Source organism: Panthera leo, chromosome B3 (genome assembly GCF_018350215.1).
Source record: "Panthera leo isolate Ple1 chromosome B3, P.leo_Ple1_pat1.1, whole genome shotgun sequence".
Taxonomy (NCBI): Eukaryota; Metazoa; Chordata; class Mammalia; order Carnivora; family Felidae; genus Panthera; species Panthera leo.
The window spans coordinates 30,078,210-30,102,423 of NC_056684.1; the positions used below are offsets into that span (position 1 = coordinate 30,078,210).

At 37.3% G+C, this 24,214-nt stretch overlaps 1 protein-coding gene across 16 annotated transcripts in view; it reads right to left on the reverse strand.

Annotated features, from left to right (window-relative positions):
* PEAK1 (pseudopodium enriched atypical kinase 1) overlaps positions 1-24,214 on the reverse strand; it is a 370,979-nt gene that overhangs the window by 110,153 nt on the left and 236,612 nt on the right. The window contains exons 1-2 of one of the 16 annotated variants that reach the window (XM_042941339.1): positions 10,960-12,070; positions 9,678-9,820 (exon numbers count right to left, since the gene is read on the reverse strand). The exons of 14 other annotated variants lie outside the window; for them this stretch is intronic. The gene's annotated coding sequence lies outside the window, so the exon portion shown is untranslated. Of the gene's footprint in view, positions 1-9,677; positions 9,821-10,959; positions 12,071-24,214 lie in introns of those variants that run through there. One more of the 16 variants, XM_042941337.1, reaches the window with a different exon arrangement.

Genomic DNA, 24,214 nt, shown 5'->3' on the forward strand with positions numbered 1-24,214 from the left:
TCAAGAGAGTCAGGATACAAGGAACATACCTTAACATCATAAAAGCCATATATGAAAGGCCCACAGCTAATATCATCCTCAATGGGGAAAAACTGAGAGCTTTCCCCCTAAGGTCAGAAATACAAAAGGGATGTCTACTTGCACCGCTGTTGTTCAACATAGTGTGGAAAATCCTAGCCTCAGCAATCAGACATCAAAACAAAATAAAAGGCATCCAAATTGGCAAAGAAGTCAAACTTTCACTCTTCACAGATGACATGATACTCTACATGGAAAACCCAAAAGAGACTCAACCAAAAAAATTGCTAGGGCTAATACAAGAATTCAGCAAAGTTGCAAGATATAAAATCAATGTACAGAAATTGGCTCCATTTATATACACCAATAATGAAGCAACAGAAAGAGATATCAAGGAATCGATCCCACTTACAACTGCACCACAACCCACAAAATATCTAGGAATAAACCTAAACAAAGAGGTAAAATATCTGTATGCTGAAAATTATAGAAAGCTTATGAAAGAAATTGAAGACACAAAGAAATGGAAAACATTCCATGCTCATGGACTGGAAGAACAAATATTGTTAAAATGTCAATAGTACCCAAAACAATCTACACATTCAATGCAATCCCTATCAGAATAACACCAACATTCTTCACAGAGCTAGAACAAACAATCCTAAAATTTGTATGGAACTGCAAAAGACCCTGAATAGCCAAAGTAATGTTGAAAAAGAAAACCAAAGCTGGAGGCATCACAATCCCAGACCTTAACCTGTATTACAAGCTGTAATCATCAGGACAGTATGGTATTGGCACAAAAACAGACACAAAGATCAATGGAATAGAATAGAGAATCCAGAAATGGACTCACAAATATGTGGCCAACTAATCTTTGACAAAGCAGGAAAGAATATACAATGGAAAAAAGTCTCTTTGGCAAACGGTGCTGGGAAAACTGTACAGAGACACAGAAGAATGAACTCAGACCACTTTCTCACACCATACAGAAAAAAAAAAAACACAAAAAACATTTAAAATGGATGAAAGGCCCAAATGTGAGACAGGAAACCATCAAAATCCTACAGGAGAAAACAGGAAGCAACCTCTTTGACTTCAGCTGCAGCAACTTCTTAGTTGACATGTCTCTGGAGGCAAGGCAAAGAAAAGCAACAATGAACTATCAGGACCTCATCAAAACAAAAAACTTTGGCACAGCAAAGGAAACAATCAACAAAACTAAAAACTGTGAAGATATGTGCAAATGATGTGTCAGATAAAGGGTTAGTATCCAAAATCTATAAAGAACTCACCAAAGTTGACACCCGGAAAACAAATAATCCAGAGAAGAAATGGGCAGAAGACACAAATAGACAATTTTCCAAAGAACACATCCAGATGGTTAACAGACACATGAAAAGTTGCTCAACATCACTCATCAGGGAAATACAAATGAAAACCACAATGAGATATCAGCTCACACCTGTAAGAATGGCTAAAATTAACAACTAAAGCAACAACAGATGTTGGCGAGGATGTGGAGAAAGGGGAACCCTCTTGTACTGTTCTTGGCAATGCAAACTGGTGCAGCCACACTGGAAAACAGTGTGGAGGTTCCTCAAAAACTTAAAAATAGAACTACCCAGCAATTCCACTACTATGAATTTATTCATACGATACCAAAATGCTGATTCGAAGGGGCACATGCACCCCAATGTTGATAGCAGTGCTATCAACAATAGCCAAATAATAGAAAGACCCCAAATGTCCATCAATTGATGAATGGATAAAGATGATGTGGTATACATATAGAATGGAACACTACTCAGTGATGAAAAAGAACAAAATCTTGCCATCTGCAACAACATGGATGGAACTGGAGGGTATTGTGCTAAGTAAAATAAGAGAAAAGACAGATATCATATAATTTCACTCATATGTGGAATTTGAGAAACTTAACAGATGAACACAGGGGGAGGGAAGGAAAATAAGGTAAAAACAGAGAGGGAGGCAAACCATAAGAGGCTCTTAATACAGAGAACAAAATGAGGGTTGATGGGGGGGCGCGGTTAAATGGGAGATGGGCAGAAAGGAGGGTACTTTTCAGGATGAGTACTGGGTGTCATATGTAAGAGATGAATCTCTGGGTTGTACTCCTGAAGCCAAGACTATACTGTATGCTAACTAACTTGAGAATGAAAAACAAAAAAACAAAAAACCACAAAGTTTTAAAAAAGAAAAATGTTTGTAAAATAAAACTAAGTTTAAAAAGAAGAATAAAAAGCACATATAGAATAATCCCAGTTTTGCTAAAAACAATGCACATAAACCTAATTAAAAAAATTGAGACATAAATAAACGTTAAATGAAATGTATATTACAAATTTTCTACTATAAGCATATTTCATTCAACATTACTTTCATAATAAAATTATATTTAGTTACTAAAAACAAATAGCCACATATGCCCTGTACCCAGACACAATGTACTACTGTACATATCCTAGCCCTGATGGTACACATAAACCTTCTGCTCTGTCACTGCAGTTCTCAATGAGTCTCACAAAGATCATTCTGAATATCTATCACATGGTCAGTTACCTGAGAGTGAATACATTAAACTGTTATGAGTCTGGGGGCCCCAAATGACTGCCCTCTATTGCAAACCAATACTAAATGAAGACTACGTGTGTCCTAGGCAAGATTTGTTCTCTAGAGGTGAGAGGCTAGTGCATTAACCAGGTTTTATATTAAATGTCTTCATCATTTGTGAGCAGCCAGATGGTTGGTAATGTGTGTAGATATTTTGAAACATAGGCTGGCTGATTTCAATTAGCTTTGAAGTGAGACAAATGATATTGAGGATCTATATTGCTAAGCCCAGGGGTACTAACAGAATATTTTCTTACAGATGAATACCCCATCAGCTAGTGCTCCTGCTTATATAATACAGCTAATAGGTTATCCTGGAACACATCTGCTATTGCAAAGAATCTCTGTTATGAAGCACCTAACTGGGCAAACATTTTATGCCCACGATTGGGAAACCAGCTAATGTGAGTGAGGAAAAGGAATTTAAAAAAAAAATCAAGAAGCAAAAAACAATATAGCCTATATGTTTATGTTTCAGAATGCACTAAGTTTTGTGAGGGATTTTGGCAGCAAATAAAAATACTCCTATGCTAAACTAGTCATTTGGGGCCAAATCAAAGACTCTGCCTGAAAACATTAGTAACTGAACAAGTGTTGGCTTTTTTCAGGCTTAGCAGGCAATGCCAATTTTATGTCATGTTCCTCAAGGTACCAGCTGTGTTGTTCCTGATGATTCTTCTCTATACTGAGAGAAAGGACACAGAAGAGTCCTTGAAAATGCTACTATTTGGGCATGCCTTGACCTCAACAATTCAAGTAAATCAGGATAAATGAAATTAATTCCCGTATTCAAAATAAAGTTGAGAATCTAAAATTTAATTTCTTTTCTGAATCACAGGGATTCTAACAGATACTCAGGGAAGTGACTTGATTCCAAGTCTACCAAAGAAATCAAATGATTCTCTAAAAAACATAAAGTCAAACAGAAACATAAAAAATTTAAAAACATAATTTAACTTTTAATATTCTTTCATAGAAAACAATCCACACATTTTTCCTTCTGGTTAGCTGCACTGCTTCTAAAATATATGATGTTAAGAAAATTAAATAGTTTTAGGGTGCCTGAGTGGCTCAGTTGGTTGAGCAATCAACTCTTGATTTCGGCTCAGGTCATGATCTCACAGTGAGTTCGAGTCTCTCATGGGCTCTGCATTGACAGCATGGAGCCTGCTTGAGATCTCTCCCTCTTTCTCCCTCTTTCTCCCCTCCCCTGCTCATACTCTGTCTCCCTCAAAATAAATAAATAAAATTTAAAAAAATTAAATAGTTTTAATGTTTGTTTCATTCCATTCAGTGACTAGAATGCTTACTATTTAACTAAATGCCTACTACCTTGTAGATACTATACAAGTGCCTCATATACATTTATTGCTAATCACTATCCCAACGACCTTATATGGGTATTTTAAGAATAATGAGTTGAGAGTCAAATAAATTCAGTAACCTGACCAAGGTCATATAGTTCAGGTCCTACTCTAAAACCCATGCTCCTTCCACATTTACCAGAGTTAAGTGGGAAGCTCTGTTAGTCCACTGTTCTCAGTGATTGAATGTTCTTGCACACACAAGCAGTGAAAGACGCATCTGGGACACACCACTATAGCTCTGAGACAAACCATGAAGTTTCCACTACTAAGGGGGATATCTTCTGGATGCAATTTTGTCGCTGAATAAATAAGCATTATGAAATAGTGTGAACTCACAAAATAAAGGGCAAACAGCTAATCTTACAGGCAAAAAGGCAAACAAAGAGTAAGGAGACAGGAGCTACAGCTAATAAGAACAATTATTTAGACTCTTCCTACTCAAAGTGTGGTCCACTAACCAGCAGCATTGGGATCATCTGTGAGCTTGTTAGAAGTGCAATCTCAGTCCCTACTTCACCTACTGAATCAGAATCTGTTTTTAAAAGATCAGTATGTTCATAAAAGCTTGAGAAGCAATTATTTTGATTGTAATTAAGCTAGTGTTGACTAAATGATGGCCAAAACTAGTTTAAAGAGGCAGAAATTAGCTTATAGCCAACAATGCCTCCAGAAATAAGAGATATTTATATGCATTTCCATCATTTGATTAATTCTGTAAATTATGAACAATGGCTTTTGCTTCACTTGTTAAGTGCAATTTTATAGCAAATTTTAAAGTCATTATTCCATTCTTTTAATCCTACCTGGTAAGAAGTTTAGCTTCATCTCAACACCTTTCCCCCCATCTCATTCTTAGCTAACATCCAAGTCTAAATAGAAAAGCAACAGCACATGTCTAGTCAGAGTTGTACCTTAGAGTAAAATTTAAGCAGGGCCAAAGTGCCAAGATAGGATCTGCTGGGATGAAATGCATTTATAAGCAAGAGTTGTCCTCACCCAAATTCAAGGCCTTCTTTATGATTTAACTACAGTAGCACGCAATCTGGACATTACCCAGCAAAATGCAATTTTCTGTATCAGCAGTGGTTTCTAATACTGTTGCTAAAGTTAAAGGATTTGGGACGCCTGGGTGGCTCAGTCAGTTGAAGGTCCAACTCTTGATTTCGGCTCAAGTCATGATCTTCCAGTTTGTGAGTTCAAGCCCTGCATTGGGTTTGTGCTGCTGGTGTGGAGCCTGCTTGCGATTCTCTCTCTCTGCCCCTCTCTCGCACACTCGCGCACACACACGTGCGCGCGCGCATGCTCTCTCTCTCTCCCTCAAAAATAAACTTAAAAGGAAAAAAAAGAAAGAATTTATGGATTCTTACATCAAGACAAAAGATCTTGTAAAAATTTCTTCTCTTACACGGCTAGCCACTACCTAAAGCCATTAAGACTAGCAGGAAGAATGGTAATGTGTTTGATCATAGACAGAATACTTAATTAAATCCATTAAGTAATTGATGATAAAATAAAATTATTACCACTGTCCTGCTACATAAACTAAAGCATAAAATTACTGATAAATTCCTCTCCTCACTGAACACAGTTCTGCCAGATAGTTAAAAACAACAACTAAAAATAGCTGACCAGATGATAATGAGTTAATTTTAAAGGGAAAACAATAGTCTCATTTAAGAGATTTTTAAAAACTTATTTTTTACATATATTTGTTAGGTTTGTAATGCATTTATATGGAACAACAATAAGGACTGGCTCTGAGTCAAAATCTATCCCTCTGTACATATTTTCAGGGAATTTTCTCTCCAACCAGTTTTAGTCCTTTTCATATTTTTTGTCAAGGTTATTCTTTATCACTTATAACAATAAAAAATATCTGAGTCAAAATTCTCAAAAAGTTTCAAAAATAGGTAGTATCTTTTTTTCTACTTTAAGAAAAAGAAATTCAGACCAAAATACTGAGACACTGTCTGGTTTCCAATTCCAGACTCTTTTACTTTATAATTGTATAAATCCAACATTCTCACATCCTATAACAAAAAAGAAATGAAAAAAAGGTTGGTGTCACCTAGCTAATACCACGATGTAGGAAAGGATTAGCAATACAATTCAATGTTCAGATTATAATAAAGTTTTCTTAATTGTCCTGTTTTTACTGATGGTGTCCTCCTTCTTTGCTTCTTTTCTCCTTCAACATGATTGTTGACCTTGCTTAAGAGGACTGATTTGTCTCTTGACTTATCCAATGGTTAAAGTCTGCCTAACTTGAGTAAGCTCTAAAAAAATGCTGTTTTATAAAGGTCAATTAGTTCTAAACAAAGGCATTCAGTTCACTAAGCATCTCCTATAGAGATGCTTCCTACAGGGATAAGCCAATATTTCCTGTCGTGCTCCAGTGTATAAAGGGGCAAGGGAAGCTGTAAGTGAATGCACACATTACCAGCTGGAGTCCCCAGAGTTTACAATTTCTGACAGCACTTACAGGAGATTTCCCCTGAGCTGATACACAAGCATTTTCTATGATTTTGCTGAATTATGCCATTTCTAGGGAGAGGGGTATTTAAAAGAATACATTCAATCTATCATGAAATCTGAATGATTTTTTTTTCCTCTACAGTGATTCCTGGTCTTGTCCATCTATTTCCACTTCCACAGTGGCACCTTTCACATTTAGATTGTTCTAGCAGTCTCCCATCTGGTGTCTCCCTCTAGGTCCTCCCACTCCATTCATATACAGTTACTAAAATAACGTTCCTCAATTAATTTCACCATGTAACTTGCCTATTCAAAAAATTTCAGTGACTCCCTATTTCTTAGCGTAAAAAACAAACAAACAAACAAACACCACTTTCTTAGCTTGGGTTTCAAAATCCTCCACACTTCAAATCAATTATTATCCTCATTTTGAAGACAAGAAAACTGAAGCACATTGAGATAACTTGCCTGGGGTCACACAGTTAGTAGGAGAGTTGGGATTTCAGCCCAATCTGGTTCCAAAGTTTATGTTCTAAAGCATTATACTGCATTGCCCTTATTGAGAATTTGGTGTGTGAACGTTACCTTGTAATTGCATGCATGGGCCTCTGGATATTCTCCCACCTACATTATTCTCTGAAACAGTCTACTTCTCTTCTGTGTTCACACAGAGCCTATACATCATAAGACACTTATTATGCTTCACTGACTGATGTTATACCAGAATGGTTGTTCAGGCAAACTATGATACCAAGATTCCAACTACCTAGAGTCAAAGATATCTGAATGTATAAAGTGGTTAAAATGAGGGGTGCCTGAAGGGGACAGTCAGTAGAGCACACGACTCTTGATCTCAGGTCACAACTTTGAGCCTTACATTGGGGCTATACAGGAGTTTACACTGCAGCTCTACACTGGAGTTTACTTAAAAAAATAGTGGTTAAAATGGTTTTTGTCTATTCATATCCTCATCTGCTGTAGTTTCTGCATTTTCTTGCCTAAAAACTGTTGTGGTATTAAAATTTCCCATGTTGACTCAATGTCGCTCCTCATCAGGGAAATACAAATCAAAACCACACTCAGATATCACCTCACACCAGTCAGAGTGGCCAAAATGAACAAATCAGGAGACTATAGATGCTGGAGAGGATGTGGAGAAACGGGAACCCTCTTGCACTGTTGGTGAGAATGCAAATTGGTGCAGCCACTCTGGAAAACAGTGTGGAGGTTCCTCAAAAAATTAAAAATAGACCTACCCTATGACCCAGCAGTAGCACTGCTAGGAATTTACCCAAGGGATACAGGAGTACTGATGCATAGGGGCACGTGGACCCCAATGTTTATAGCAGCACTCTCAACAATAGCCAAATTATGGAAAAAGCCTAAATGTCCATTAACTGATGAATGCATAAAGAAATTGTGGTTTATATACACAATGGAGTACTACGCAGCAATGAGAAAGAATGAAATATGGCCCTTTGTAGCAACGTGGATGGAATTGGAGGGTGTGATGCTGAGTGAAATAAGCCATACAGAGAAAGACAGATACCATATGTTTTCACTCTTATGTGGATCCTGAGAAACTTAACAGAAACCCATGGGGCAGGGGAAGAAAGAAAAAAAAAAAGAGGTTAGAGTGGGAGAGAGCCAAAGCATAAGAGACTCTCAAAAACTGAGAACAAACTGAGGGTTGAGGGGGGGTGGGAGGGAGGGGAGGGTGGGTGATGGGTATTGAGGAGGGCACCTTTTGGGATGAGTACTGGGTGTTGTATGGAAACCAATTTGACAATAAATTTCAAAAAAAAAAAATTTCCCGTGTTGAAATTTTCTGGTCCAGAAATATGCAATGGAGCAATCTCAGCACAGGCTTACCAAAAATCAAATAACTAGGCATAATGGAGGACCACTCCTGATGTTTAATACATCAGGCCTTTAATAGGCAATCATACAATCAAAGAAGTAGAACAGCTACATCAAATACAGTGTTGTGTAACCTTCAGCACTTGCAGTTTTTAAATTGAAACCACATTTAATATACTCACTGTTTTCTATATATGATGAATCTAACAAAGTAAATAAAGGAGAAAGCCCCTTCACTGAGAAGGCATTGTGAATACACATTTCAGGAGAGAAAGCAGCTAGCCATAGCCTTGTTAAATGCTAGGTAAAGTTCATGTAAATTAAATGCTCATGCTTGGCACTATGTTCTATTTGATCAATACTTAACTAAGGAAAAAAGGGGGGAATCAATACTTTATAATTCTGTCAAGTTCACAGCAACTGAAAATAAAAGGATAAATGGGTAAAGTTACAAAGACAAAAAAGACCATAACCAGGAAGAAAACTGTATTTCTCCTCTTCTTTCTCTTGTAGTTTTATGCCATTTACACTATCAATTAAATTGACTCAGAGATGTTTCAAAAGAAATCTGAAACATTATCATTTACAAATCTATAGAAATTAACCATATAAACATGATGATGGAGATACCATCTATATGTTCTTTCTTTGACAAAACCCCATTATTCTATGGTTTTCCAGCTGAAGTTCATGTTCCAAGTTCATGATATATCACTTACCTGTTCTGAAAATAAGACAACGGATAACTTTGAAACTGGATCCAGACATAATTAGCTACTCCAGAGGATGCTAGGGAAACTGAAAACCAAGATGTCACCTATTTTCTCTGCCACTATTTTCTGAATAGCACAAATGCAAACTTGGAGGAAAGTTCAAAGCCCAGAGTAAATTTGCCTAATTAAAAGACAGCTGGAGGAAGTTCTATATAAATATTCTTTTGGATACAGAAAAGAGCTATTGTGAGAAAAACCTTACTCTTCATAAGTCAAGATGAAAACTGAGGATAACTCTGTGCTACTAGAATATTAATACTAGCTATCACTTACTATATGTCAAGGATTTTTCATCTATTATCTCCTTTAAGCCCCCCAAATTCTAAGACTTACAAAATATTACCATTCTTATTATATAGGCAAGGACGCTGAAGTTCAGAGAGATTAAGTAACTTGGTCATAGACCTAAGTCTGGGTTTATACACCTAGATTGTGGCAGATCTGGACTCTGGATTCAGATCTACATAATAATGCCAAAGTCCATGTTGCCTTCTACTTCTGCTTCTACATAGTGCAGCAGTTCTCAGCCTTTAGTGCCTGTCATGATCACCTGGGATCTTTTTCAAATACAGATCCATGAGTTTCATCCCGATAGATACTACACCAGCAGGTCTCAGATGGCCCACGAACATCTTTACTTTTAAAAAGTAGTTCAGGCACTTCTGATATACATCAAAGTAGTTGTAGTCATTACTAGAAAGGGAAAAAAAAACCCAGTCAAGGCAATCTAGAACTAATTTCATTGTCATTTGTTATATATATTCATCAGTAAATTTACATTTCTAATTATATATTTTGTAGGCATCCATTAAATTATCCTGTTTCTATCAGTGTGATACCCCTAAGCAAATAAGGAGGTTGGAGTAGTATAAGTGATATAGAGCCCAATTTATTATAGAAAGAACATCAACTAGGGATTAACCATTTTCCATCAATAATCTAAAAAAATGAACAGACATATAGAAGAAGAAGAGAAATATTATTCTAATGTATTAATTTAGCACATATTTTGGATGAGACAGAGAAGAGTAAAACCTTAGAAATAAATAGAAAACAATTTAAAAGAGGTCTGAGCTTAATTTTCAGAATTTTACAATTTATAGAAATGAGATTAGGTATTTTAGATACAACCCTTTCCAAAATGTTTTCTGCTGTTTTTCTGTAGAGAATAAGAAAAAAATTCCACAGTTTAATATTTTTTTTCTGGTAAGTACAGATTTCTCTCAAGAAAATAAGCTAACAGATTATTGTCATGAAAATAAGCTAATATACATCATTATTTTATCCATTCATTATTTACTGAGTATTTACAACATTCAAGGCATTTTACTATTTCTACTCTTTTACCGGTTGCATGCTAATAATACATACTTTATGCTCTTATCATTTCTCAACTAGTACTTCTAACTGGACACAAAAAATATAGGGGGGTTATTAGGCCTGTTCTGTATCTATGTGGGTTATCACGTGACCTGAGTTCACATTAATGTTATGTTAGATAATCTACTTTGGCTTGGAACTTGTCTGATGTAGGACTTTACTTATATATGTTTGCAAGAGCCCTCACAAGTTGCTTGGTCCAAACTCCTCATTGTACAGGGGCACCTGGCTGGCTTAGTCAGTAGAGCATGTGACTCTTGATCTCGGGGTAGTGAGTTTGAGCCCCAGGTTGGGTGTGGAGATTACTCAAAATACATAAATAAGCAACCCATACTTAAGAAAACAAACTCATTATACAGATGAAGACACTGGGATGTAGAGAGGAAGAAGAACTGGATTAAACTATCACCTGTCTGTCCAAATTTGCAGCTCCTTCACAGTCTAGCACTAACCTTGAGAAAAATGGGTAGGTTTTGGGCAGGGCTGCATTGTGACTTCTGTGGAACGTGGACACTCTTGTCTATGTGGCTCTTCCTCCATAAAAAATCCAAAATTTACGTTCTGTGGCTGCTTTAGTATGAAGACAAATCTATTAATGCCATGTGTTAAAACATTTTGTTCAACTTAAGTTCACTTTTTTCTTCTGATTTTAAAAGACATTAAAATATTTTCATGGGCCCCTAAGAGTACCAAGGGCTCTGGGTACTCATGGATAAGATGACTCCGGTTTTAGGTCCTTCATTTGACAGTCAACACCAGCTTTATTTTCCTTCAGGTGCCTTGGTTCTGCCACAGGGGACTACACATGTGGCTTCTCTGTTACTCAGGATGTGCTGGCCCCTGAAAGCTCAGTCTTTTTTTTTCTTTTTTCTTTTTTTTTAATCAGGCTACTGCCGTGATTCTCATTCCAACAGCTTTTCAGCACCTAATCCTTCATTCTGAACCAGGCATGCCCTTAGAAAACCTGGAGTTATGAATAGAGATCAGGTACAAGCCTCTGGGAATGAAAACAACCTTTAGGGTCCCAAATTGCATTTAAAAGGAAATATTAGGCAGATCACTTCATTGGGATTTACAGTCTTTCACAATATGGCTAGTTATCACCTACAGAGATATCCTAACACGAAGAATATGTATGAGGGTTTTCTGAACTAGATATGAATCTGTTTTCAGTGTATTCACAGTGTGAAAAGGCTGTATCATTCATAAGATGAACGAAAGTGTAACTGTATTGCAACCAGGGAAATTCAGTGACTACCTAATCTCCCAATATTTACCCATTTTAAGAAACCTGCCAATTAAAAATGGAATTTATCATTCTCATAGCACTCTGATTGGTTTTACTTTAATGTCTTCAAGAATGAGGCTCAGCTTAAGTCCTAGCCTATCCAGTAACTCAACATTTATCATTTCCCTTATAATCAGCAGTATTTGACTCCTATTTTTGTCACATCTATTATTTTTCTTTAGCTGTTTCTGATCTTTAATTCAACAAATATTATTTTGTGACTACTATATGCCAGGTATGACATGACATATACAAAGATTAGTAAAATAAGACACTGCTCCTGAGGAGCTAAATTCAAGTGGCGGGGGGGGGGGGGTGGGGAATAATACAAAATATACTAATACTTGAAACAGGGCAAACAAACAAACATACAAAACAACAACAACAACAAACCAGGGCAAACATACAGGTACAACTATAGGGTACTTATTGTATGAAGGAGGTATCTGGAAGATGTCACACAGGACATAGCATTTGAAATGAGTCTTAGGAAAGATTATTCAGAATTGAAAAAAAGGTGGAAGAGAAACAGCATAGCAAAGACAGAAACAGTAGTGTCAAATATATTTACAAAACAGCAAGAAGTATAATTTGGCTTAAAACATGCAGTACTAGTTAGTATTAAAAAGTGAAAAGCCAAATTAGGGGCAAAATATAAACAACAAAAAGGAATACTAATATCTGGAACCTCATTTTGTACTTTGTTTGTATTCCCTATAGCCCAGCCCTGTTGTTGGTCATACATATAATATCTGGTAATTGACTTAAGCTGTCAAAAAAAAGCATCAACAAAGTACGATAATCCTTAGGCATCTGTCCAAATGCATCTAATAATTATAGTAAACATATAATGACATAATGCACTTGGAAAAAAGTCCTCCCAAATTTCATTATTAAATAGTTGTAGTTAACAGAGAACAGACTGCAGTGGGGGGCGGGGGGGGGGGGAGCAGAATCATTCTAACCCTACCTTTAATATAAATTTGGTAGTTCGAAAATTTCTAGGTGTGCCTGGGTGGTTCAGTTGGTTAAGCTTCTGACTCTTGATCTGGGCTCAGATCATGATCTCACAGTTCTCGGGGTTGAGCCACATGTCGAGCTCTGTGCTAACAGCATGTAGCCTGCTTGGGATTCTCTCTCCCTCTCTCTCTGCCCCTCCCCTGTTCTCTCTCTCTCTCTCTCTCTCTCTCTCTCAAAATAAATAAATAAATAAACTTAAAAGTTCTAGTAGGTCCTACTAATCTCATGGCATTTCTTTCAGCGAAGCTCAGGAGTATGTGAAAAGCTACATACAAGTGGGTTGCAATATAAAAGGAATCTCTAGTGGTTTAGCAAACTCAGTTGACTTTTCATCAAGTCTTCCAACACAGGGGCAAATTTAATTTATTAAAGGAAAACTGTAAGGGCTTCCCAAACAAAGGGAAGCAGCTAAAATTAAAGACAAAGCTTTACTGAGAACAAGTTGCAATTGCATAATCAAACATAACTCAGGGAATTAAAGATGGCATCTTCAGTATGAGAAACTGTGCAAATTAAACTGAACTTCAGGATTTTCTTGCAGTAAAAATAACTTTTTAGGATACAATTTTTATTTTCAGATGTGGGCAAAATATTAGAATTAAAATACACCCATTGATGCAAAATGCCAGATATATATGGAACAGCTAAAGATTCGAGCAATAGAATTACTTCACATGAAAAATTATAATGTATGCAGGTACAATGCAACAGCTACTCATTTAATGTTTTAAAAGCTTTGTAATAGAACAATTGTAATAGAACAACTGTTATACTCCTTTCCTCTCACCATCAATCTATTCACTAACAAGTTTTGAGGATCAATATCTTACACACTCCTATAAATTCACTTTTTGAACAAGCACCTCTTCCCCTGTTTAAATAAATATACTGTGAAATTTTAACAAAAACAGCTATTTGCTCTAAGACTAGACTTACATTATGACCTAATGCTACTGCAAATGCTTCTTCAAGAGTGGTCCACAGCCTACATGAATCATATTTCACCCAGGATGCTTGTTTAAGATGCTCTCTCCTTACTCCAACAATTCTTAGATTTCACCAAGATATAAAAGCATTGCCCTTATCATTGTAATCAGTATTCTCACTTCCATCTTTACCCAGATTAAATTTCATGAACAATCCTGTTTTTCACTTTGCAAACAATCCCCTGTCCCTCCTTTCATCTCTCTAGTAGTAAAATACCAACTCAATCATCAACTTACTCTAAGCCTGATGACCTGGCCTTAGACTTGAGTGGGAAAATAGATCTAATCAGTTCAATCTTATCTCCTCGTCCCTCCCTGCATTCCTCCATTACCTTCTGAAACAAAACTCCTCAAAAAGTACCTTGACTATCTTCTCATCCATTTTCTCCTCAACTACTCCATTCAGGTTTTTGCTCCAACCACTTCACTGATACACTGCTTAAGGCCACCAAGGACTATAGTCGCCCAAGGCCACTGACCAATTCTCTATTCTCTCCTTATCCAACCTTAAAATAGTTGACCACCCTTCCCTCTCCTTTCTGAAATATTTCCTTCTCTAGTTCCTGGGATACCTTACTCTTCTGGTTTTCTTCCTATCTCATTGGCCAGCTCCTTTTCAGCCTGTTTTGTTGGCTTCTTAGATACTACATCTCAATGTTCCAGTGACCAAGAACATCCCTTAACACTTTTTTCCTCCTCTGCTTATCCATTCTTTTTCCCTAAGTGATTTTATTCAGTTCCAGGGCTTTGGATACCATCTAATCTAGATAGATACTTATTATTCTCTAATTTTATCTCTAGTCCATAGCTCCCTTTTTAAACTCTAGTCTCTTTTATACAGTTGCCTTTTTAACATCTCCACTTGGATGTCTAAGAGCCATCTAACACTTAACAAGATCAACACAGAACTATTAACATCTAATGTCTCCACTTGCAAAGTCGACTAGTGTCAGTGAATAGTCTACCATCCACCCACTTGTTCAATCAAAACCAGCAGGTTTTTTTCCTCTCTGCCCTCTTCTCTAATCCAATCCATCTGTTTACCTCTTATTAGTCCTACCTCCAATATATATTTCAGATCTGACCAGGTTACACTGAGAATGAGTCCCTTTCAAGTGTCTGATGCCAGGTTCTGTGTTGGGTCAACTACACTTTCATGCCTCCTGTCCCTGCCTTCTCCTTGTCAAATCTACATTCACCAGCCTAGTTCAAAGTCTTCATTTGCTCACTTAAACAATTGCCTTAGCTATCTAACTAGTTTTCCTACCTCAAATCTCTCCTCTAAGCCACTCTATTAGTCACTGCTCAAAAACCTTTGGTGGATCCTCAATGTTCACAAAATAAAATGTCATTCCCTTGTTAGGGTATTCAAAACTCCTGATTTTCACTCACCTTATCTTTTCTAGTCACATCTCTCAGTGCGTTCCCTTCAATCACCCTCTAATCATGCAGGACTATTTAATCATTTTCTGGACATGACATGTATGGACCTACCTCTAACCTTTGGCTCATGTTATTCCTTCACCCTAGGAACACTCATAGAGTACAGTACTCCTGCACTGGCATTAGGAGACTCAGGTAAAAGTTCCAATCCTGCCATGTGTCTGTCCTCTTCGAGTTCTATTCCTCATAGGTAAAATCAGGACAAAGTGCCAGCCTCAGGATTAAATAAGGATGTAGTCAATAAAGATTAAGAATGTATTTCACAGTTCTTATGAATTCTAAAGGGTACACAAATCTTGCCAAATTCATCTAGATAATAGCTCTACAATTTTACAACCCCACAGTTACTAAGATCTATTTCTGCACATACTTAATACCACTGGATATATCAACTTTAAAATTCTCTGCCAGGGGCAGCTGTGTGGCCCAGCTGGTTAAGCATCCAACTCTTGGTTTTGGCTCAGGTCATGATCTTGAGGTTGCATGAGTTTAACCTCCCTCCCCTCCCCTCACCCAGTTGGATTCTGCCCTGGCAACATGGAGTCTGCTTGGGGTTCTCGGTCTCCCTCTCCCTCTGCCTCTCCCTTGCATTGTCTCTGTCTCTCTCAAAATAAATAAACTTAAAAAAAGTTTTTTTAATCTCTGCCAATCTGGTAGATTAAAACAATTTTACTGTCTTTAGAATTAGCATTTGATAAAATACTAATTAGTATTTGATGAAATATTCTTACTGATAAGAATAAACACATCTCAGAATATTTATTGGCCATTTTCTTTTCTTTGAATTACCTGCTCATACTCTTTGTCCATTTTTCCACTTCCTCCTCCCTTTTTCTTACTATGAATATAAATAATTGCTCTATTTTATGTATGCAAATATTTTTTTAAGTCTGGCACTTATTCATTTAATTTGTTCAAAATATCTTTTGTCATAAAGAAGTTTTTCATTTTGATATATCTAAACTCATCAAACCTTTCGTCTTTAATGGCTTTTAAGTTTGCAAACGTTTCTTATATTTAGATTTTTATTATATTTAGAATTTATTTTGTGAATGATGTTAAAGATTTAATATTTTTTTCTAAATGCATATCCTTTATTGAATAGTCCATCCTTTAAATATTGATTTAAAATACATTTACTGTACACTTAGATTGGGAGACATACATGATACATGGGTCTATTTCAGAATCTATTATTGATCTAGCTGTCTTTCCTTATACCAGAACCATGTTGCTGCATGTTATTGAAAGCTTATTACGGGCATTACTGAGATAAATGCACAGTTTTCTCCTCTAATAAAATTAAGAAAGTAAATGATGCAAGTAGATTTTTTAATGCTGAACCACCCTTGCATTCCTGGGATAAATTCTACATAAGTAATACATTGGTAAATTCAATTTGCCAGTATTTTATTTATGATTTTTAAGTCTTGTCTCCAGAAGAGAGATAGGTCTACAAGTGGTGTTTTTTGTTTTTTGTTTTTTTGATGTCCCTCTTTGGTTTGGGTTACATTTAGCATCATAAAATCTGTTGGATAGGGCCTTATCTTTTTTAATAAAGCATGCAAGTTTACCCAAGATTTCCTTAAAGGTTTCTTAGAACTCACCTGTAAAACTTGGGCCATATCTTTAAATTTCTTTTCAATTTATTTCCATAATAATTAGTTAATTAAAAGGTTTTTACCTCTTCTTGTGGCAATTTGAGTAAATCATGTATTTCTGAAAATTACCCATTGAATCTAGGCTTTCATATTTTATTAGAATAAACTTATACAGAGAGCTCTTATACAGATCTGTGTCTGTAGTGACGCTTTCTTTTTAATTTCTAATATTGATCAGTATTCTTTTGTTTTCTCTTTCAGACTTGCCTAGATTTACCTATTTTATAGGGTTTTTTTTTTTTTAATCATTCAACACTGCTATTAGATTTCTGCTTTCATCCTTATTGATTTGGACCTTTGTTTTCTTTGATTTTTATCATTCTTTTAAAAAAAATCTTTAACTCAATTGTTCATTTATTTTATTTAAGCAAGTAACTTAATTTTTATAAAATGAAACATGCTTCTATAAAAAATTTAAGTAATATATCCAAGTACAAAGTAGTAAGCAACAAACTAACATCCCATTAGCCAGAAGGAAAAAGTGTTAACATGAGTTGATATCATTCCAATTATCTCTCTAAGCACAAACAGAGATGAATGGATAACTCCACATCTCTCAATTTACCTTCTTCCTTCTCAATTCTCTGTCCTTCCTTTTAAACTGTTAACTTCAAAAGGCTCTAACATTTTCTTTTTAAAATGAATGCAGTGCCATTCTGCATGTCTCTGAAGATATTATATTAATTCTAAAGTTCTTTTTTGCTTTCCCTATTAACTCTGGTTCCTTAGGTCCTTCCCTTTGTACAGTTTGGTACCTTCCTTCGTATATTAGTTTTCTTTGAATATTTTGTGATTTTGGGTATGGGCTCATCTTTTGTTTAGCAACATTTTTTCTTTTATTTTCTTTTTTTAGGAAAGGGACAAAATTTTCCACCAGGTAGTAAACATGGGTAACTAGTATTTGGGGGCTCCCTATCTTTTCTAGATATTGACAACATTGGGGCACTGCTATGGTTTTTAAAGCAACCAAAATGCCTGGTTTTGCATCATACATACCAAAAGAAGAATGAAGGTGAAGAGAGGTAGATTCATATGTCTGCTTGTCCAGCAGGGTACATATAAAGCAGCTCTATAGTCATATATTTTATTGTATTATGTTCCTGTTTGTGGTTCACATTATGGTTCTCACCCACACTGCAATCCCATTTTTTAAGGGTTCTTCATAATTTCTGGCCAGTTTTACTCTTTTTGTTTCCTTTCACAGTTGTGTTCAATTGATACTGTACATTTTTGGAAGGGGAAGGAAGGATTATTTTTAAAACTGTGAAGTAGCAAAGGGAAGCTTCAGCATGTTCTCAGTATACCACCTACCACTGAGGTTTCAAATAGATATGTTTTAGAGAGATAAATGGGCAACATTGCACACACTTTTAAAGGAAAACATGTTCTTTACTATGCTCTCCGTTCTACTGGTATAGTCTTATAATAGTAAGCACAGGATACTACTCAGTGGTTTCTAACCCTAGATGCACATTATAAACCCGGGAGAGCTGCTCCAATATTAAAGTCTAATCCCAGAAATTCCACTTTAATTGGATGGAGTGACAACCACTGGTATAGTGGAAAAACTACAGGTTTTAGGATCAACAAATTTGAGTTCAAATCACCACTTACTCTGCTCTGTGACTTTAGGCAAGAAATAATTTTTTGAGACTTTGTTTCATCTGTAAATTGGGTTTACAAGATGGTAGTGAGGATTAGAGATAATGTAAGAAGAGAGACTGGCACCATGCAAGGCAAATAAATGCTTAATAAAGGCTGGCTCTCCTAAAGCCACTTCTAAGTAAAGTAGGCAAAAATCACACCATTTAAAAACATATCAAGGAAAACAAGACATCCCTTCATATACTAAAATCTGACAATGACTAAATTTAATTCCAGATGTCACAGAACTTCATAGGAGACAGGCCAGATATTCCAATCTGAAAGAGCTTATGGAATTTACAGTGTTCCTGTCACATTTTATTACCCCCTGGGCTCTTTTATCATCCTTACTTCAATGCATTTCTTTTCCAAAGACAACTCTCAAGGCTATTACAAGATTGCTGAGCCATTCTCCAATTCTGCATTTCAATATCTGAGAGTAAAAATGCTAATAATGGCAACCTCGTTCTTTATTTGTTTGTACTAGTTCAAATGTTTTGTGAGAAATGGATGAGCACTTTGAAATTGCAGGAAATGAGTAGAACAACTAGAAAGCTGTGTGGGATCCAGGAATTAAAGCAACTGTAGTGTGTCTGATGCATAAAATAATCCAACCTTAATTACATCCAGGTGGAGACAGCTCCATTTTCAGGGATGCTTAGATGATGGGCCAAACACAATGATACCCATTTGCTGACAAGGAAATGTGCATATCTTTACCATTTGTATCATCCAGAAGCACAAGTATGCACTCAGCATAACATAACTTCTTCATAATATTCAACTGACTTCTTTAAGAAGTTTTAACCCATGCGTAAATACAGTTATAATTATTTATCTTCAACAATAAAGAAAATTTATTTTCTCCTGGTTCTTTAAAATATTTAAATGTTCACAAATTCTTAATGCTCATATACATTATATGATAGTTCTTAATTTTTCAAACCTTTACTATAAAAGTAGACCCACAGCAGGACTAACAGCTAAGGCACCTAAACTAAACATTAAGGGGGCCTGATTTCTGCTGTAAACAATACACATTTACACAGTAAATTATCTGCCAATGATTTTTAACATAAAAGACCCCCTCAAAAACAAATCCTATGGCCAAAAGCACATGGAAAAGTATTCAATGTCATTAGTCATCAGTGAAAAGCAAGTTAAAATTCCCATAAAATACCACCACTTACTGACTAAAATGGGTAAAATGATACATTGCAACAATACCAAATACTGGCAATGATGTGGAGTAACTGGATTTATAATACCTAAAAGTGAGAGTAAAAAGCACAATAAAGGACATGTATGCAAAACCTATAGCTAATATTATCTTCAAAGGTGTAAGACTGAAACCTTCCCCCTAAGATCAAGAACAAGACAAGGATTACCATTTTCACTACTTCTTTCTATTCAATACTGTCCTGGAAGTTCTAGCCAGGGCAATTGGGCAAGGAAGAAAAAAAAAAAAAACAAAAACTCAAACTGAAAAAGGGGGAAGTAAAATTATCTTTACTTATAGATCACATGATCTTATTAACAGAAAATTCTAAAGAAAATACAACCACTTTGGAGCTAATAAACAAATTTAGCCAAGTTACATGATACAAGATCAACACATAAAAATCAACTGTGTTTTTATATACTGAACATGAACATGGAAACGAATTAAGAAAACAATTCCATTTACAATAGCATCAAAAAAATTTACAAATAAGTTTATCCAAGGAAGTGAAAAACTATAAAACATTAATGAAATGAAAAGAAACCTAAATAAATTTTTAAAAATCCCACATTCATGGATTGAAAAACTTAATATTGTAAAAATGGCAATATCCCCCAATTCATCTAGTGATTCAAGGCAATCCATATCAGAATCTCAATTGCCCTTTATGTAGAAATTGACAAGCTGATTGCACAAATCACATGGAATTGGGGCAGCTGGGTGGTTTAGTTGGTTAAGTGTCTGCCTTTGGCTCAAGTCATGATCTCAAGGCACATGAGTTTGAGCCCCACATTGGGCTCTCTGTTGTCAGCATGGAGCCTGCTTGGGATCCTCTGTCGGCCCCCCAACCCCCGTCCCTGCCCCTCCCCCTCCCTGCTCCCCTGCTCACATGCATGTGCTCTCTCTTTCAAAAAATAAATAAACATGGTTCCGGAAGATGGCGGCGTAGGAGGACGCGGGGCTCACAGCGCGTCCTGCCGATCACTTAGATTCCACCTACACCTGCCTAAAGAACCCAGAAAACCGCCAGAGGATTAGCAGAAGGGAGTCTCCGGAATCAAGCGCAGACTAGAGGCCCACGGAAGAGGGTAGGAAGGGCGGCGAGGCGGTGCGCGCTCCACGGACTGGCGGGAGGGAGCCGGGGCGGAGGGGCGGCTCGCCGGCCAAGCAGAGCCCCCGAGTCTGGCTGGCAAAAGCGGAGGGGCCGGACAGACTGTGTTCCGACAGCAAGCGCGACTTAGCGTCTGGGAGGTCATAAGTTAACAGCTCTACTCGGAAAGCGGGAAGGCTGGAGGACAAAGTGATGGAGAGCTGCTGAGCCCCCGGACGGCAGAGCTCAGCTTGGCGGGGAACAAAGGCGCCAACGCCATCTCCCCCGCCCATCCCCCAGCCAAAATCCCAAAGGGAACCAGTTCCTGCCAGAGAACTTGCTCGCTCCGCGCAAACACCCAACTCTGTGCTTCTGCGGAGCCAAACCTCCGGCAGCGGATCTGACTCCCTCCCGCTGCCACAGGGCTCCTCCTGAAGTGGATCACCTAAGGAGAAGCGAGCTAAGCCTGCCCCTCCAGCCCCCGTGCACCTTGCCTACCCACCCCAGCTAATACGCCAGATCCCCAGCAACACAAGCCTGGCAGTGTGCAAGTAGCCAAGACGGGACACGCCACCCCACAGTGAATCCCGCCCCTAGGAGAGGGGAAGAGAAGGCACACACCAGTCTGACTGTGGCCCCAGCAGTGGGCTGGGGGCAGACATCGGGTCGGACTGCGGCCCCGCCCACTAACTCCAGTTATACACCACAGCACAGGGGAAGTGCACTGCAGGTCCTCACCACGCCAGGGACTCTCCAAAATGACCAAACGGAAGAATTCCCCTCAGAAGAATCTCCAGGAAATAACAACAGCTAATGAACTCATCAAAAAGGATTTAAATAATATAACAGAAAGTGAATTTAGAATAATAGTCATAAAATTAATCGCTGGGCTTGAAAACAGTATACAGGACAGCAGAGAATCTCTTGCCACAAAGATCGAGGGACTAAGGAACAGTCACGAGGAGTTGAAAAACGCTTTAAACGAATTGCAAAACAAAATGGAATCCACGATGGCTCGGCTTGAAGAGGCAGAGGAGAGAATAGGTGAACTAGAAGATAAAGTTATGGAGAAAGAGGAAGCTGAAAGAAAGAGAGATAAAAAAATCCAGGAGTATGAGGGGAAAATTAGAGAACTAAGTGATACACTAAAAAAAAATAATATACGCATAATTGGTATCCCAGAGGAGGAAGAGAGAGGGAAGGGTGCTGAAGGGGTACTTGAACAAATTATAGCTGAGAACTTCCCTGAACTGGGGAAGGAAAAAGGCATTGAAATCCAAGAGGCACAGAGAACTCCCTTCAGACGTAACTTGAATCGATCTTCTGCACGACATATCATAGTGAAACTGGCAAAATACAAGGATAAAGAGAAAATTCTGAAAGCAGCAAGGGATAAACGTGCCCTCACATATAAAGGGAGACCTATAAGACTCGTGACTGATCTCTCCTTTGAAACTTGGCAGGCCAGAAAGGCTTGGCACGATATCTACAGTGTGCTAAACAGAAAAAATATGCAGCCAAGAATCCTTTATCCAGCAAGTCTGTCATTTAGAATAGAAGGAGAGATAAAGGTCTTCCCAAACAAACAAAAACTGAAGGAATTTGTCACCACGAAACCAGCCCTACAAGAGATCCTAAGGGGGATCCTGTGAGCAGAGACATCACTACAAGCATAAAACATACAGACATCACAATGACTCTAAACCCACATCTTTCTATAATAACACTGAATGTAAATGGATTAAATGCGCCAACTAAAAGACATAGGGTATCAGAATGGATAAAAAAACAAGACCCATCTATTTGCTGTCTACAAGAGACTCATTTTAGACCTGAGGACACCTTTAGATTGAGAGTGAGGGGATGGAGAACTATTTATCATGCTCCTGGAAGCCAAAAGAAAGCTGGAGTAGCCATACTTATATCAGACAAACTAGACTTTAAATTAAAGGCTGTAACAAGAGATGAAGAAGGGCATTATATAATAATCACAGGGTCTATCCACCAGGAAGAGATAACTATTATAAATGTCTATGCGCCAAATACCCGAGCCCCCAGATATATAAAACAATTACTCATAAACATAAGCAACCTTATTGATAAGAATGTGGTCATTGCAGGGGACTTTAACACCCCACTTACAGAAATGGATAGATCATCTAGACACACAGTCAATAAAGAAACAAGGGCCCTGAATGATACATTGGATCAGATGGACTTGACAGATATATTTAGAACTCTGCATCCCAAAGCAACAGAATATACTTTCTTCTCGAGTGCACATGGAACATTCTCCAAGATAGATCATATACTGGGTCACAAAACAGCCCTTCATAAGTTTACAAGAATTGAAATTATACCATGCATACTTTCAGACCACAATGCTATGAAGCTTGAAATCAACCACAGGAAAAAGTCTGGAAAACCTCCAAAAGCATGGAGGTTAAAGAACACCCTACTAACGAATGAGTGGGTCAACCAGGCAATTAGAGAAGAAATTAAAACATATATGGAAACAAACGAAAATGAAAATACAACAATCCAAACGCTTTGGGATGCAGCGAAGGCAGTCCTGAGAGGAAAATACATTGCAATCCAGGCCTATCTCAAGAAACAAGAAAAATCCCAAATACAAAATCTAACAGCACACCTAAAGGAAATAGAAGCAGAACAGCAAAGGCAGCCTAAACCCAGCAGAAGAAGAGAAATAATAAAGATCAGAGCAGAAATAAACAATATAGAATCTAAAAAAACTGTAGAGCAGATCAACGAAACCAAGAGTTGGTTTTTTGAAAAAATAAACAAAATTGACAAACCTCTAGCCAGGCTTCTCAAAAAGAAAAGGGAGATGACCCAAATAGATAAAATCATGAATGAAAATGGAATGATTACAACCAATCCCTCAGAGATACAAACAATTATCAGGGAATACTATGAAAAATTATATGCCAGCAAATTGGACAACCTGGAAGAAATGGACAAATTTCTAAACACCCACACTCTGCCAAAACTCAATCAGGAGGAAATAGAAAGCTTGAACAGACCCATAACCAGCGAAGAAATTGAATCGGTTATCAAAAATCTCCCAACAAATAAGAGTCCAGGACCAGATGGCTTCCCAGGGGAGTTCTACCAGACATTTAAAGCAGAGATAATACCTATCCTTCTCAAGCTATTCCAAGAAATAGAAAGGGAAGGAAAACTTCCAGACTCATTCTATGAAGCCAGTATTACTTTGATTCCTAAACCAGACAGAGACCCAGTAAAAAAAGAGAACTACAGGCCAATATCCCTGATGAATATGGATGCAAAAATTCTTAATAAGATACTAGCAAATCGAATTCAACAGCATA